General features: G+C 49.1%; 2 long non-coding RNA genes across 9 annotated transcripts in view; both read right to left on the bottom strand.

Moving 5' to 3' along the window:
• Positions 1–854: 854 nt before the first annotated feature.
• Positions 855–1,043, bottom strand: LOC308257857. The gene is made up of 2 exons (XR_013961635.1): positions 934–1,043; positions 855–896 (listed from the first exon to the last, which is right to left on the bottom strand). It is a non-coding gene; the product is annotated as an uncharacterized lncRNA (long non-coding RNA).
• A 172-nt stretch (positions 1,044–1,215) lies between these two features.
• Positions 1,216–14,145, bottom strand: part of LOC308257858 — a 32,508-nt gene continuing 19,578 nt past the window's right edge. For 2 of the 8 annotated variants that reach the window (XR_013961636.1, XR_013961641.1), the window contains exons 3-6: positions 12,064–12,178; positions 9,445–9,577; positions 6,442–6,559; positions 1,216–2,362 (exon numbers count right to left, since the gene is read on the bottom strand). This is a non-coding gene — a long non-coding RNA (uncharacterized lncRNA). Of the gene's footprint in view, positions 2,363–6,441; positions 6,560–6,717; positions 6,930–9,444; positions 9,578–10,861; positions 11,188–12,063; positions 12,179–14,145 lie in introns of those variants that run through there. The other 6 variants (XR_013961638.1, XR_013961640.1, XR_013961637.1 and 3 more) reach the window with 4 other exon arrangements.

The raw sequence follows: 14,145 nt of genomic DNA on the forward strand, positions 1-14,145 counted from the left end.
CCAAAAACCAGGACGCGGCCGACCTCCCGGACTTTTACCACCACTGGCTGCCCGCACGCGGCCTCGCACACTGGACGCCCGCTGCTCTAGGCTCCGCTATCTAGCCTCCATCCTCCACTCCGCCTGCTCGCCGCCTCCGCGTGGTCGCCAAGTCGCACGCTGGCGTCAGCACATCGCACTGGCTCCTCCTCCTTCCCCGGAAGCCTCTCCTAGCTGCACCTCCAACGCGCTCCTTCCTTCGTGCTAGCTTCCTCCACATCGCACTGGCTCCCGGCTCCCGGCTCCTTTCCTATCTTCACGAAGGCCGCTGGCCGCTCAGTCCTAGCTTCACCACACTGGCTCCTGGGATCCTGTCTGTCGCTCCTGTCTTCCTAGCTTCACTGAATCCACTTCTGGGTGGCACCTGGTCAGCTGACAATTAACGCTAGTCCTCAGGTTTTAAATCATCTGAGCTCAGTCCAAAGCAAAAGCGTTAAGTTGGTGATTATTCTTGATCTCGAATTACTTCAGTTATGAAAGTCCTTTAAATTTTCCAAAGAGAACTAAGCTAATGTATTTAGGCCTTTTAAGTCTTCCAAAAAACATCCTACCCTTAGTTTTAAAATTACTTCAGTCCTTTTAGAGGATTTCTTTTAGCCGATTTCCCTTCTAGCTTCCGGATATTCTTCTAAATTAGTCCTGTTCTACAGCAATTTAAACATCCTCGTCTTCTCAAAGCTAACTTCTGCACCACCAGAAATTAAACTCATGGGCTTTTATAATAAATTCTTATTAAACTATTAAAAATTTAATTTCCTCCTTTTGTTCCTGTACTATCTAGCTGAAATTTTTTTGACCTTCTATCTTCTAGTTTTCTAAATTTGTATCTTCTCATTTTCTATCTTCTAGCTTTCTAACTTGTATCTTCTCATTTTCTATCTTCTATTTTTCTACTTAAACTGTTATCTTCTCATTTTCTCTTCTAGTTTTCTACTTAATCTGTATCTCATTTTCTATCTTCTATTTCTCTACTAAACTTGTATCTTCTCATTTTCTATCTTCTACTTTTCTAAACTTGTATCTTCTCATTTTCTATCTTCTAGTTTCCTACTTAATCTGTATCTTCTCATTTTCTATCTTCTAGTTTCCTACTTAATCTGTATCTTCTCATTTTCTATCTTCTACTTTTCTACTAAACTTGTATCTTCTCATTTTCTATCTTCTACATTTCTACTAAACTTGTATCTTCTCATTTTCTATCTTCTACTTTTCTACTAAACTTGTATCTTCTCATTTTCTATCTTCTACTTTTCTACTAAACTTGTATCTTCTCATTTTCTATCTTCTATTTTTCTAAATTTGTATCTTCTCATTTTCTATCTTCTACTTTTCTACTAAACTTGTATCTTCTCATTTTCTATTTTCTACTTTTCTATTAAATCTGTATCTTCTCATTTTCTATCTTCTGGTTTTCTACTACATTTGTTTCTGTGCCCTTAGTTGCTTTGGTTATTTTGTCTCAATACTTTCTCTTCTGCTTTCTACCTTTTGGACTTAGTTTTTCTGTCTTCTAAAATACATGTTGTATCTTTTATTTTCCTGTCTTCTCTAAGTCTTTTTCTTCACTCTCCTGTACACTTCTGTCTTCCAAGTTTTCCACTTCAAATTGCTAATCTTTCTCCAAAATTTTATCCTACGACTTCTAAATTAATTGCCCCATCTTGAGCTAATAATGCCGTTAAGAGCAATTCGGCTTCAAATGACACAATCTTATCTGCGCCATGAATTTGAAGGCCTCTCTTAAATCACCTTCAATTTTCTCTTTTAAATACGGCATTTAATATATAGTTTAACCACCTCCAACTTTCTTTAAATGACAATTCTGTCACCTACGGTTTAGTGGTATTTTTAGTTTGCCCTTCCATTTAAGGCTTTTTTTGAGTTCAGACTTTGCAATCCTATCAGCCATTTCCTTGAAAATTATTTTCACTTCGTAAAGAAGTTTCATCTCTTAATCTCCGTCATGTTCTGGAAATATTTTTCTTCTCTTTTCCTTTCTGAAACTACTTTTTAGGTAAGTCTTCATTATATTTTCCCTTAAGTAAGATCTTTGTTATAAAAGTTAAAATATTAATGCTAAGCAATATCTCAGTAAGTACCCTTCGCTATTTACATTTCCTAATATTATTTTCTATCTCTTTTTAATAGAAAAAACTTATCTGGTTTCCTCAAGTAGCGCCTGGGCCTCAGCAGTCACCTCTGCGCTCGCTGCCTGAATGCCTGCCGCAGAGCCGGGAGAGGCGTATTTATGGGCGAAGGACAACTCACGCTGTTGGCATTCAATATCCCTCCGCAGCCTTTGTGAGGGAAGCAAAAGTAGTTCCTAGAAAAGGTTAAAAATAGAATCTGGTTTACAAGCTTTTCTAGTTTTTTTCTAACCGTTTATGCAAAATAATTGCAAACCATGTACCCAGAGATATTTAAGACTCATTAGCAAGTAGATTTGAGCTGAAAATTCAGGCAAAAAACAATGGAAATCACATTTAAGTCCACCATCAAACCGGTCACAAAACCTCAGAGCCATTGCTTGGGAATTTTTTAGCAGCTTTGAAAACACCTTTCCTCCAAGTTCAGTAGGTACTATTTAGTGCTTTTTTGAAGGCAGCTTAATACGGGTTTTCATTACGTAACAGAGGCCGCAGCCATTTTGGCTGTGGCAAAGTGTTGAGGTTTTTCCCCCAAACTGCTCACGTCCTGTGAGTTGGTTCTGGGGTTATACCACGTTCTGATTACCCATTTATTTGAGAAATCCAGTGGTCTGGATTATCTGCTTAACAATTCTACTAAATGTGGAAACCCACTAATAGGAAATGTCTTGGACACAATATACTGTTGTCTCCGAAGGAGTCGGCAGCCATCTCAGAGCCTTCCACAATCTGAGGCGTCTGTGCGGCTGGCGGTCGTTATTTTTCCTGCTTAACGTCCTTTCGTTTTCGCCCTTCCTGCCAGCAGGCCCCTATGCTCTCGGTTGCCCGCTGAGACGTTTTAAATCAAGGCCGGGTTAACCTGTTCTTCCCCAAAGGGGACCCTTTCTATGTGCCTAGGCTTTTCTCTCACCAAAACCCAAACCCGCTGTCAAAACGGGGTGTTGCGCCCCCTACAAAGTGTCCGAAACAGCCGCGGGTTTTGCCTCTAAAGACGCGGCGACCTTGGGCAGCCAGCGCCGGACAGTTACTGCTGCGGACTCGCTTTTCCGGGCTGTTGGACAGACTCTATCGTTTCTGGCTCGGCTGCCTTCTTAAGACCTTTTGTCTTCGAGCTGGAAGGAAAGCAAAAACTTCTAACAAGCCTTTTCTTCCTGCAGCTTGGCTTTCCCGTAACCGCCCCCCGCAGGCTCTCCCCAAAGGGAGAGCGGAATGAGTTAGGCTCCGGACATGGAACTCGCAAACCCGGTGCCCAGGCAGCGAAGAGCCAGCCCTGCCGCCCCAGCGAGGCCTGAGGGAGTGGGAACAATGGCACCGGGGGCTCCCCACACAGGTTTCCACGCAAAGTGGCTGCACAGAGAAGGCAAAACCAGGGCGAAGCGGCGCGGGGTGGGGTCCCCGCGGCTCCGCTCCCCTTAGTCTCCCGGGCGCGGACCGGGAAGGCCGCATTCCCAGGCCGGGGCTGGGGACGAGGCTGGGGGAGGGGCGCGGCCCGGCACCCACCCACGCCAGCCCGGCGCAGGGATACGCGGGCAGTGAGCCGCCGCCTGCCTTTGTGAGGTGTTGGCTTCCGGACGGGCGTCACCGGTTCCAACCGGTTCCAGCAAGTTCTAGCAGCCTCCGGGAGCCGGCGGTTGGCGCAGCGCGCCACTGCGCAGGCGCGCCCCGCCCCCAGGGCTTGTGTTCGGCCTAGGAAGGGGCGTTGGGGGAGGGGGAGCAGGGCGCTGGGCCCGGGCTTCCTGGCCGCCCCTCCTCCCATTCCCCACGCGTGCCCCCTGCCCCCTCTTCAGTTTTCAGCCTAGGCCTGCTTTTTCCTCCTTTGTCAAAGTCATCCATTAATTTAGTGTCTGTAAAATGGCACGTCTTTAGGCAGTAAATTCCAAGAGGGGAAGATGGGGTTTAGTGACCCGATACAGGTTAGAATGGCAACTAAATAATGACAGAACTGTATAAAACCAATACTCTTTTTAAAACCCCTCTGGCTCCTGGAAATGGCAGTGATTGTGAGGGTGGGGGAGCTGGCCTGGGGTCTCTAGCGAGTGAGGGTACTGCCTCATGCAGACGCCCCTCCCGCACCCCCAATAAGCAGGGCCAATTTAAGCAGCTACTAGGGACCCTGGTTTAACCTTTCCCTCCCTCTCTCTCCCCTTCCCTTCGGAGTGGAATGTTACTGAGACGCAGATGGTTCCCTTCAGACACGTCTTGATGTCTGCTCCGGGACTGGAAAATTTTTACAGCATTTTAGCACTGAAAGGAGGAAAACTGAGTCACCTCATTTTACAAACGGGGATTTGGGAGCCTGGGGAGTCTTGCCTAAAATCAGACACAGCTAATGAGTACCAGAACCTGTTCTTGAATCCCAGAATTTAGACCTAATGGTGCCTCCCCCTCACCTCCCAGTACTTCGTCAGCCTCCGGGGAGGACCGAGGCCCCCGTTATCAGGATCTTTGTCCCACTCTGGCCCATGAGATGAATGTTAAGAGCCCTAAAGTGCTTAAAATAATTGTCAGAATGTCCCTAAACTAGTTCCCATTCCCATTACAGGTTATAGCATTTTTCTTACATTGTGAAAATGGCTGTATATTATGTGATTAATTCTCCGTGGGTTTGGGGAAAGAAACAGAGGATTTGAATGATGGTTTGCCAAGGCCAGAGAGAAAATTCTAATTTTTCTTTTCTGATTGGTAAATGAAAAATATTTTAGAGATGATTATGGACACTAACTCCTGCTTTTACTGCTCAGGCCCAAACACTGATTGCCTGCATCTCTCCGAGCTTTTGCTTCACAAAACAGTCTCTACAATATTCTGATTCCTACCTCCTCTCCTTTATATATTGATTTAAACAAGATGGTAAAATCACCATGTTCTTAGAGGAGATTAATATGTGCCTTCTCTCAACTCTTTGATTTAAGAAGATCTTGAACAAAAGGGCATTTTTTCAAGGCACTTTTCCCCTTGCCTGCATCCATGTTCCAATTAACTTCAGAATGCCTGGTTGATAGCTGCCGCTCTCTCCGCTGGTACTTCATTACCCTCCTCAGCCTAAAAATCTAGTCTTCATTGGAGCCTAAAGATACACATTCAGAGGGCAAATCCATTTTAGCTGGTTGTCTCCTGTTCCCTGCCCCCGCCCTCAAAAAGCCCAGGCTAAAAATAGGAGGTCCTTGGTTTCTGGCAATCACTCCAGGGAGGAACACCAACGTGACCTTGGGCACTAACCCAAATAACTTCTCAGCAATTTTCTTCTGTGTAGAATGAGGAGGTTAGATGACAGGAGTGATGATGCCAATTCCATAAAATGCAGTGAACAGAGTGATGGGAGGAGAACATGGGGGATTTTAGATCCTGGTTTTGGCTTCAAGGAGGTAGAGGACTGAAAAGGACTAAAGTAGCAATAATTTAGAATGAGGGCTCTCCCTAATCCCCCAGGCTCACACCAAGGCCAGAAACCTCCAGAGAATGCCGAATCCTTCCCTTTTCAGTCAGGCTTACTCAAGAGAGAAGCTTCTGGGGCCCTTTGTATTTAGGTCTGGGGTCCAGAGGCCAGCCGAGGTGAGGCTTCAGCTACACCTGGGTCCCCTCCAGGCCTCTTGTTTGATTTCAATCTCTTCCTTGATTTTTTTTTTTCTAATCCTGCATTACCAGAGACTGTTCTAGAAGTGCAATGGGTGTCCCAAAGAAACAACTTGCTTGTTTTCTAAAGACTAGGAATTTGGAGTTCCCAGCCCCCTCCTGCCGCCCACCTTCCAGAGCCGACCTCTGGAACAATGACTGCACAAAACGTTCAGCTCCCTCCTTTGCGGAGCGGCCAGATCCTGCCACAGGAAAAAACCCAGGGGTGACTCAGCTCACAGCTCCATTATGCGGAAGAGAGATCAACAGCAATTAGAAGTGGCTAAAGAAGAAACATCTTTAATCCCGAGTAATTTCTAGTCTAGTGAGTTAGACAGATAGGTAAACCAATCACAATACAATGTGGTAATTGTATGTGTGATATCTGTAACAAAGATATATGCTATGGAAAACAGGTCTGGGGTGGGAGGGATGGAGGGTACTATAATCCTCTGAGTGCTGCATAGGAGGTAGGGGGTGAGGGGACACTAACCACTACCCAGAGCTGGGAAATGACATAGAAAGGAAGAATTTATCTGGTGTCAGCTGAGGAGTACCTGACCTCTAGAATATATAATTCACAATGACCTGAAAGTTTCGTCTTTTAATAACAAAAAAGTGAAAGAGATTCCATTTTACTTACCAATGTCAGGAGTCAACGGTTCACTTGCCTCGCTGGCTGAAACACTGACACAGCTAGGGCCTGCTGTTGGGCTGGGAAGAGTCCAGAAATAATTCTTGATGTTATTTCTTGTTCTACTCTAGGGGATAAAAGTTAAGGATTCCTAAATGTGATTGAAATGTACAGTGTTAGAAATTCCACCCTTAAAAATAACCTCTAACCACGAACACAAACACTGACGTGTGAAAATAATCATTCTAAAAGCTGAATCTGGAAAGAAGAAAACATCAAATGTACCCTCTAGCAAAATAAATCACATGAAAGAGAAAAAAAAGGGGGGGGGCGGCTAGAAGTGGCTGTGTAACCCTGGTCTTCCCCCAAAATGCTGCCAGGAAGAGGCAGCCCCTGGCCTCTCCCACAGACACGGCAGCACTAGGTAGAAGAATAAGGGAAACATTTTCCTCTTGTCTTCCTGAGAAAAGCATCCGTCTTCTAAACGCACCTCCCCTAAGACTCAGAAGGGTTCTGTGTGATAGAATCCGCCTCTGGGGAGGGGACTAAGGTGTCTTGAAAGAGCAGTTCCCCACCCCCAGCCCCAGAGCTCCATGCTGCTAGTTCCCTTCTTTAGTTTATTCCCCACATAATGTGTCTGGTGCTGGGCCCTGCAGCCTGCTCTGTGGATCTTTCTAGAAGGCCTGGGTGTGGCAGTGCAGCTGTAGCACGGAGCTGTGGGGGGACAGAGTGGCCGCAGCGGCCAGAACATGGCACTCAGAGGAGCAGCGTTAGCCCCATCCCAGCAGAGACTTACTGACCTCTCCCCAGCAGAGAACAGGGTGCACCGGCTTCCTTGGCCTTCCATTGCCCCTGGTGTGTCTGCAGGACAGTAAACCCAGCGTACAGCTTTCTGTTCTGTGACCTTTATTTTTTTTAATATATTTTATTGATTTTTTTTTACAGAGAAGAAGGGAGAGAGGGATAGAGAGCTAGAAACATCGATGAGAGAGAAACATCGATTAGCTGCCTCCTGCACACCCCTCACTGGGGATATGCCCGCAACCAAGGTTACATGCCCTTGACCGGAATCGAACCCGGGACCCTTCAGTCCGCAGGCCGATGCTCTATCCACTGAACCAAACCGGTTAGGTCTGTTCTGTGACCTTTAAAGAGCTTGGTTGCGGGCACATCCCCAGTAGGAGGTGTGCAGGAGGCAGCTGATCGATATTTCTCTCGCATCGATGTTTCTAACTCTCTATCCCTCTCTCTTCCTCTCTGTAAAAAATCAATAAAATATATTTTAAAAATAAAATAAAACTGTTTTCCTTTCAGTTCTCTCAGCCACCCTGTGAGGGAGGTGCTGCTGTTACCCCCTTAGAGGGATGGGGAAACGGAGGCCTAGGAGGTCTGTCGTGGTATCATAGTGCTTGGCGCACAATAGAAGCGCCACACGTGTCCATTGAATGATGAATCAATTGGAACAGTATGTCTTGAGATTAGAAACCCAAGCGGAACAGTGAAGAGAGCCTGGTGATAGATGCTCAGTAGGTGCAGCGTGACTGAGCGACCCGAAAGCCAGCGCGGAAGGGGCTGTGAGAGACCCAGGGTTCCCCCTCCTGGAATGTCCTACAGAAACACCTGCCACAGTAGCTCAGTGGTAAGGGAGGTTTTCAGCAGGCTGTTGTGATGTTTAAGGACTGGAGAATTGTGCTGAGTATTGCTAGTAAGGAAGAAGGAAGTGATGAGACGATTTGATGTGACTCTACAGGAACAAGATGAGTTAGATTTGACATGAACGCACTGCCCATCAGGACGGAGTGACTGCATGGAGCTGGTACTGCGTAAAAAGGGGGAACTGCTTCCCTCTCTGAAGGAAGAATCTAGACAGACGGTGGTCCGCGAAGGCAGGAGGGGAAACCCCAAGGCCGCCTCAGGGCTCCACGGAGCTCCAGTTGGGCATTCACCCTGGAGTGGAGGCTCAGGCTCAGGCCTTGCTGTCATTCCCCTGTATGACTCACTGGGGGAGGCAGTGTGTCCAGCCCTCACTTGTGCTGGGCCTCTAGTTACTCACCCTCCGAGGCCTGCTGAGTGGACCCTCAGAAATAGCCTGAAGGAATAGGGAGGCTTCCAGTGAGTCATGTTTACCTTCTTGTACCCCCACCTGTGATCTGTTCCGTCACCCACTTTGAGGTCCCGGGCCGATGTTTGTGTTAGCATCACAGACGCATTGCACACCCAGCAAGAAGCTCATTAAACATTTCACATCTTCCGTGTGTGTTCATTCTTTCTCAACACAACTGTGGCCCACATCCCGCAGAGACAAGTCTTGTAGAACAAGGGGGCAGAGGTCACCAGTTCCAGGAACTTGGCCAATGGTGTATTTCTCAACACATGCCAGGTAAAAACAGAAGCCCATAGCATTATGGATCCTTCCCGGGGCTAAGGTCATAGTAGGGCTGTACAGTGACTGGGGTGGAGTGGATCTTACAGCTCATGAAGTGATGGGAACCCACTAGAAAGTAGGGGAGGCAGGAAGGGAAGACCAAAGTGAGGTCTGCCAGGGCTTGAATTACCTGGAGAGGGGTTTGAACTCCACTCTTTGGGCAGGGGATGACTCCTGAGCGGGGAGGGGCCCTGGCTTTGGGAAATACCGTGGCTGCTCTTAGCAAGGTGGCTGAGGGGGAGAGGTGGCAGAGGGGAGGGCACTGGAGTCCATTCTTGCAGCCTAGGCAGGCCAGAGGTCATGGAGGCCTGGATTGGGGTGGGTGGTGGCCATGGGACAAGGGACAGAACACAGGTATAGAAAATCTGCCTGAGGCTCTCTGAGCTTCCCACACTGGTCTCTGCAGCACCCCTGGCATTTCCAGAATCATGTTCTTTACTCTTGATGACACATCTGCTTGGAATATACCTTCCTACGCTTCAGATGAGACTCATTATCTTTACCCAGCCTCGACGGCACTCCTCTGCAAGGGCCTCTCGGGCCAGCATAGCCAGTCACCCGGCATCATCACCCCTTAGTTATCTCACCCTGTCTCAGCACAGCCTCTACTTTCCTGGATGATGCTGTGTTGTTAAAATGTCTCCTGGCTCCTCGGAAGGTCAGTGGGAATGCGGGGTTTGCAGCCAGCTTGGTGGGAGGGTAAGGTTCCACTGCTGGAGCCTGAAAGTGGACAGAGAAACCTCAGGCTCACTCATGCCCAGACGTGGGAGAGGTGATCTGTATCAGCCTCACTGAGGGAGACGACCCCCCACCCCGCCCGGCCCGCCCAGGCTGTGGACAAAGGATGCAGACACCACGGAGATGTCATTTTGTCCTGTTTGGTAACCTCACTATTGCCCTAAGGCCAGGGCTCCATCTGGCCCCCACCCCAGCTGTTGCTGTGGTGGGAGAACCTAACTAGAGGTGGGTGGAGCTGGGATCCTGGGCAAGGAGAGGTGGGGTGGGGAGGGGGAGAGCTCCCGGGGTTTTCCCAGCTTCCCTCTCACACAAAGTCACTTCTTCCACTCGGGAGCTGTTAGGAATGAATATACAAAATGCGCCCCCAAGAGAACTGAGCAGAAGTGGTGCACTCCCCGTTTAGGTGCCTCTGGGCTTGTTCTGGGCCCGAGGCCTCGTCCTCTGGGAGGCACAGCCACAGGAACCTGCTGGCTTCAGAACCCTGACAACACGGTGGGAGCTGCCATTCCTCCCTTTGCCTTCCCAGGAGCGGGAATCCTGGGACCTGTCAGTTGGGCTGACAATTCCAGTTTCCAGGGTGGCACAGTGCCCTGGGTGCCTGAAGCTCTGACCACCCAGGGTGGCTGTCATGGTCTCTGGGGGAGCCCTCGCCTCTCCAGCCTTCAACCCACCCAAGCAAAAGAACTTTGGGCTCAGCAGGGCCTGGGAAGAAGGTGGAGCTGAGAACAGCGCTGGGAAAAGAACTTGGGTAGAAATTTCCATGGCTGTTCTGCTTCAGCAAAGACTTCAGCTGAGACCTTTTGGCCCAGGCAGAGACCAGTAAGCTACAGACCATCCAAGTCACACTGAGTCCCCCTTCCTCATCGTCCAGATGCTGTCCCACCCTGAACCAGGGCCGTAAAGCTCAACCATTGCGTCCCTCTGTCTCCTCTTTCTAGCCCTGCTTGCTTTCAGGTTCCTAGGTCACAGGATATGGTGACCTGGTTTCTGGGCCCCACCCATCAGGAACCAGGTCAGAGCCCTTTCCTCCTGCAGGAGGCCGCTCAATGGTCAGTCCTTCCTGCAGACTCCTGTGGCCTTTGTGGTCCAGTGACCTCAACAGCACTCCTGTGATCACACCCTTCACTCAGTGACTCATCTGTTGTGACCTTAAGCTATGGCATATGACTTCTGTTCTTTGTCATTGTCACTTAACATCCTTGAAAACAGAGTTGGGGTCTTCCTATTGCTCTGCCTCGGCTCAGAGGAGCTCTGCACACTGCTTACCCAGCATCCGGGAAGTTGCTCCTGTGTGGCCTGGGGCTGGCGGGGACTCTGAGAGGCTGGCCTCACCCCAGGTTCCAGCTGCTGGTTCTTGGATCTGCCAGCAGCCACACAGCACTTCCCCAGCAGCACTGTTTGTAAGCCTGACTCCCTCCCTGCGCCCAGCCAGAATCCCAGCCCAGCCAGTTCTACAGGGTGAAACAAGGACTGGGGCTGGGCTGGCCTTACCCACCAGCCCCCAGCTCCATATCCCTCCCCTCAGCCTCAAAGTCACCCTCCTTGTGTGGTGAAGCCTTCTTCAGCTCCCCTGTAAACCATGGCTCTCGCCCTCCTCCGCACCCCTCCCCACCTCATCTGGTCCTGTACAGGCAAGCATTAGAGAGCCATCATGGAGAGAACGGCCGGAGAGTGCCGCACTCTCCTCCAAGCCGGCTTCCTCAACGTGCTGGCTGTCCTCTGTGGCATAGGCAAGTTCCCTAACCTCTCTGAATCAAGTTTGTTCCTCAGTGAAATGGAAATGATCTGTGCCCTACCCTCTTGTCAGGGGTGTGAGGCTACCAGGAGCTTGGTACAGTGCCGGGCTCAAATGATTTGCACTATAAATGACGGCTGTCACTACCAACTTGGACTACCTTCCTCCCCCTCCAGCACCAAGCACAGTGCAGAGCATGCGCCCCCCTCCCAGGCCCCTGGATCTGACTGGGCCAGGCACCGCTGGGAAAGAGTTAAACACTGGCAGTGACTTCATCCCGGCCCCTCAAGCAGGAAGGAGGCAGAGAAGGTAACAAAATCAGGCTGAAGGCTGGGTGGAATTTTCCAGTCCTCATAAACAGGACCAGTCTGAGTTGCTAAGGGAGGTCACCATGGAAACGGTCACGTGTGCCGGCCTTCTTGTTATTCCAACCTGGCTTGAGGCCGATGACTCAAGCTCCAGGCCTCTCTATTGGCTGCCACCATCCTCTTGCCACTGAAACTCAGCAGGAGATTGGCCGATGGCAGTAGCTGGGCTCGCGTTAGGCCTTCCCCACCCCCACCAGGAACCTGCTGGGAGCCGTTGTTTGAGCCCAAGGAAGACAGATAGGCTGCCAAAGGTGTTGCCATAGCAACTGCCTTCCTTTCTGCCCTACTTGGAGTTAATAGTTAACTTCTTTGTAGTTGAAGGACTTTTCCAAAGGCAGAGAGGGTGTCGGCCATTTTACACGAACCTGACTTCATTCTTTTGAAGAGGACAGCCCTCAACTTCCAGAGGAGTCAAGGCATTTCTGAGCATCCACTTAACAGGCCTGGGTACTGGTCCATCCTGGGGGCCTTGGTTTCCTTCTGTGAAATGAAATACAGGGTGGGGCAAAAGTAGGTTTACAGTCGTTCATATGGAAAGTAATACAATAATCCTATATAATAAAAGGCTAATATGCAAATCGACCAAACGGTGGAACAACCAGTCACTATGATGCGCACTGATCACCAGGGGGCAGACGCTCAATGCAGGTGGTCAGTGCGCTCCCACAGGGGGAGTGCCGCTCAGCCAGAAGCCCTGAGCTAGGCTCACTGCTGGCAAGCCCAACAGCGGTGGGGGGAGCCTCTCCCACCTCTGCAGCAGCACTAAGGATGTCTGACTGCCAGCTTAGGCCCACTCCCTAAGCCAGCAGTCGGACATCTCCCGAGGGCTCCTGGACTGCGATAGGGCACAGGCCGGGCTGAGGGACCCCGGCGAGTGCACAAATTTCATGCACTGTGCCTCTAGTTAATAAATAATAATACAAGAATAAACTCTGGTCCTGCTGGTGTGGCTCAGTGGTTGAGCATCAGCCTATGAACCAGGAGGTCATGGCTGGATTGCTGGTCATGGCACATGCCCAGGTTGTGGGCTCCATCCCCAGGGGGTCCTGCAGGAGGCAGCCCATCAGTGATTCTCATTATTGATGTTTCTCCCTCTCCCTTCCTCTCTGAAATAAAAATATGTTTTTAAAAAAGGATAAACTCTGTGTTTCGTGTACTTACAACTGTAAACCTACCGTTAGGTCTGATAAAAAAAATGAATCAATTGAATCTATACCCCCTCCCCTGAGCACTGACCTTTAGGCCACTTTACAACTGACATTCCCTTTTTGCTTAGACCACATTTCACTTGTTAGACCACATTCCACTTGCTAAGACCATTATCTTTCCCCTCAGGACCCGCCCAAGAGAATTCTCTGCCCAGAAAAAGCCCACCTAGAGTCCTTTAAAACCTCTGACTCTGACTCCCCAGTCCCTGGATGCTGGCGCCATTTGGGGGCTCGGCCCATTTGGTTTTCCAGATGACCTAATAAATTCATAATTCTTTACCCCTTTTGGCCTTGTGTGCTCCTCCTTCGACGACCCTAACATCTACTTTGCCCCACCCTATATTCATTCCAGGATTTACCACCTTCCACAGCTCAAGTAAGGCTCACTCTGGACCAAGTTTGCAAATGATCATTGTATACTGTAGAGCTCTGTGCACTCACCATGTGTCTTTATTTTATTTTTTTCATGTGTCTTTAATTTACTGGCATTGACATTAGCTTAGGGCTCTATGAGGTGGAGTTGACCCCCCCCTCCCTACCCCCAGAGGGAAGCCCAGAGCCCCCAGAAAGGGGTGTGTGTGGGGGGGGGGCTTTGGAGTTTACTTCCTCTTCTGCCAACCAACTGCTTCCTGGGACCCTCAGCAGTTCACATAGCCCCCCAGGGACTCATTTTCTCTTTCTGTAAAAGGACTTCCTGCAGATGGTCTCAGGAGGCCCATTCCAGCTCTGTCATTCCTGCTTTCCACTACAAACCTGTGGAACTCATCTTGCCTATAGGAAGTAAGAATACAGGCAACTGCCCTACACCGAGCACTTTCTATGCAGCAGGTACTGCAAAGGCGTTAGCTCAATCTTCACAGCAACCTTAGAAGGCGAGTGCCATCATTACACCTACCCATTTTACAGATGAGGAAGCTGAGGCCTGAGGAGTTAGGTAAACCTACCCAAGGTCACACAACCAGCAATTAGCAAGGTCAAGATTTAAAGCCTGGTGGTCTGGCAGCATGTCTACACAGCTATCTTTCCAGGCACCAACTTAAATTAAGACAAAAACAGTATGTATTGATTCAGAGTAGGTAAAACATTGGGTGGAGCCAACCATGGAATAGCAATAAAAAGCCTTGGGTTCTTCTCTAGGTTCTGCCATTAAGTCACACAATGTTACCTCCAACAAGTCACTTTTCCTCTCTTGGCCTCAGTTTTTTCATTTGTAAAAGTAAGAGGTTATGCTATACCTCT

This window comes from Plecotus auritus (assembly GCF_963455305.1).
Source record: "Plecotus auritus genome assembly, chromosome: 9".
Classification (NCBI taxonomy): domain Eukaryota; kingdom Metazoa; phylum Chordata; class Mammalia; order Chiroptera; family Vespertilionidae; genus Plecotus; species Plecotus auritus.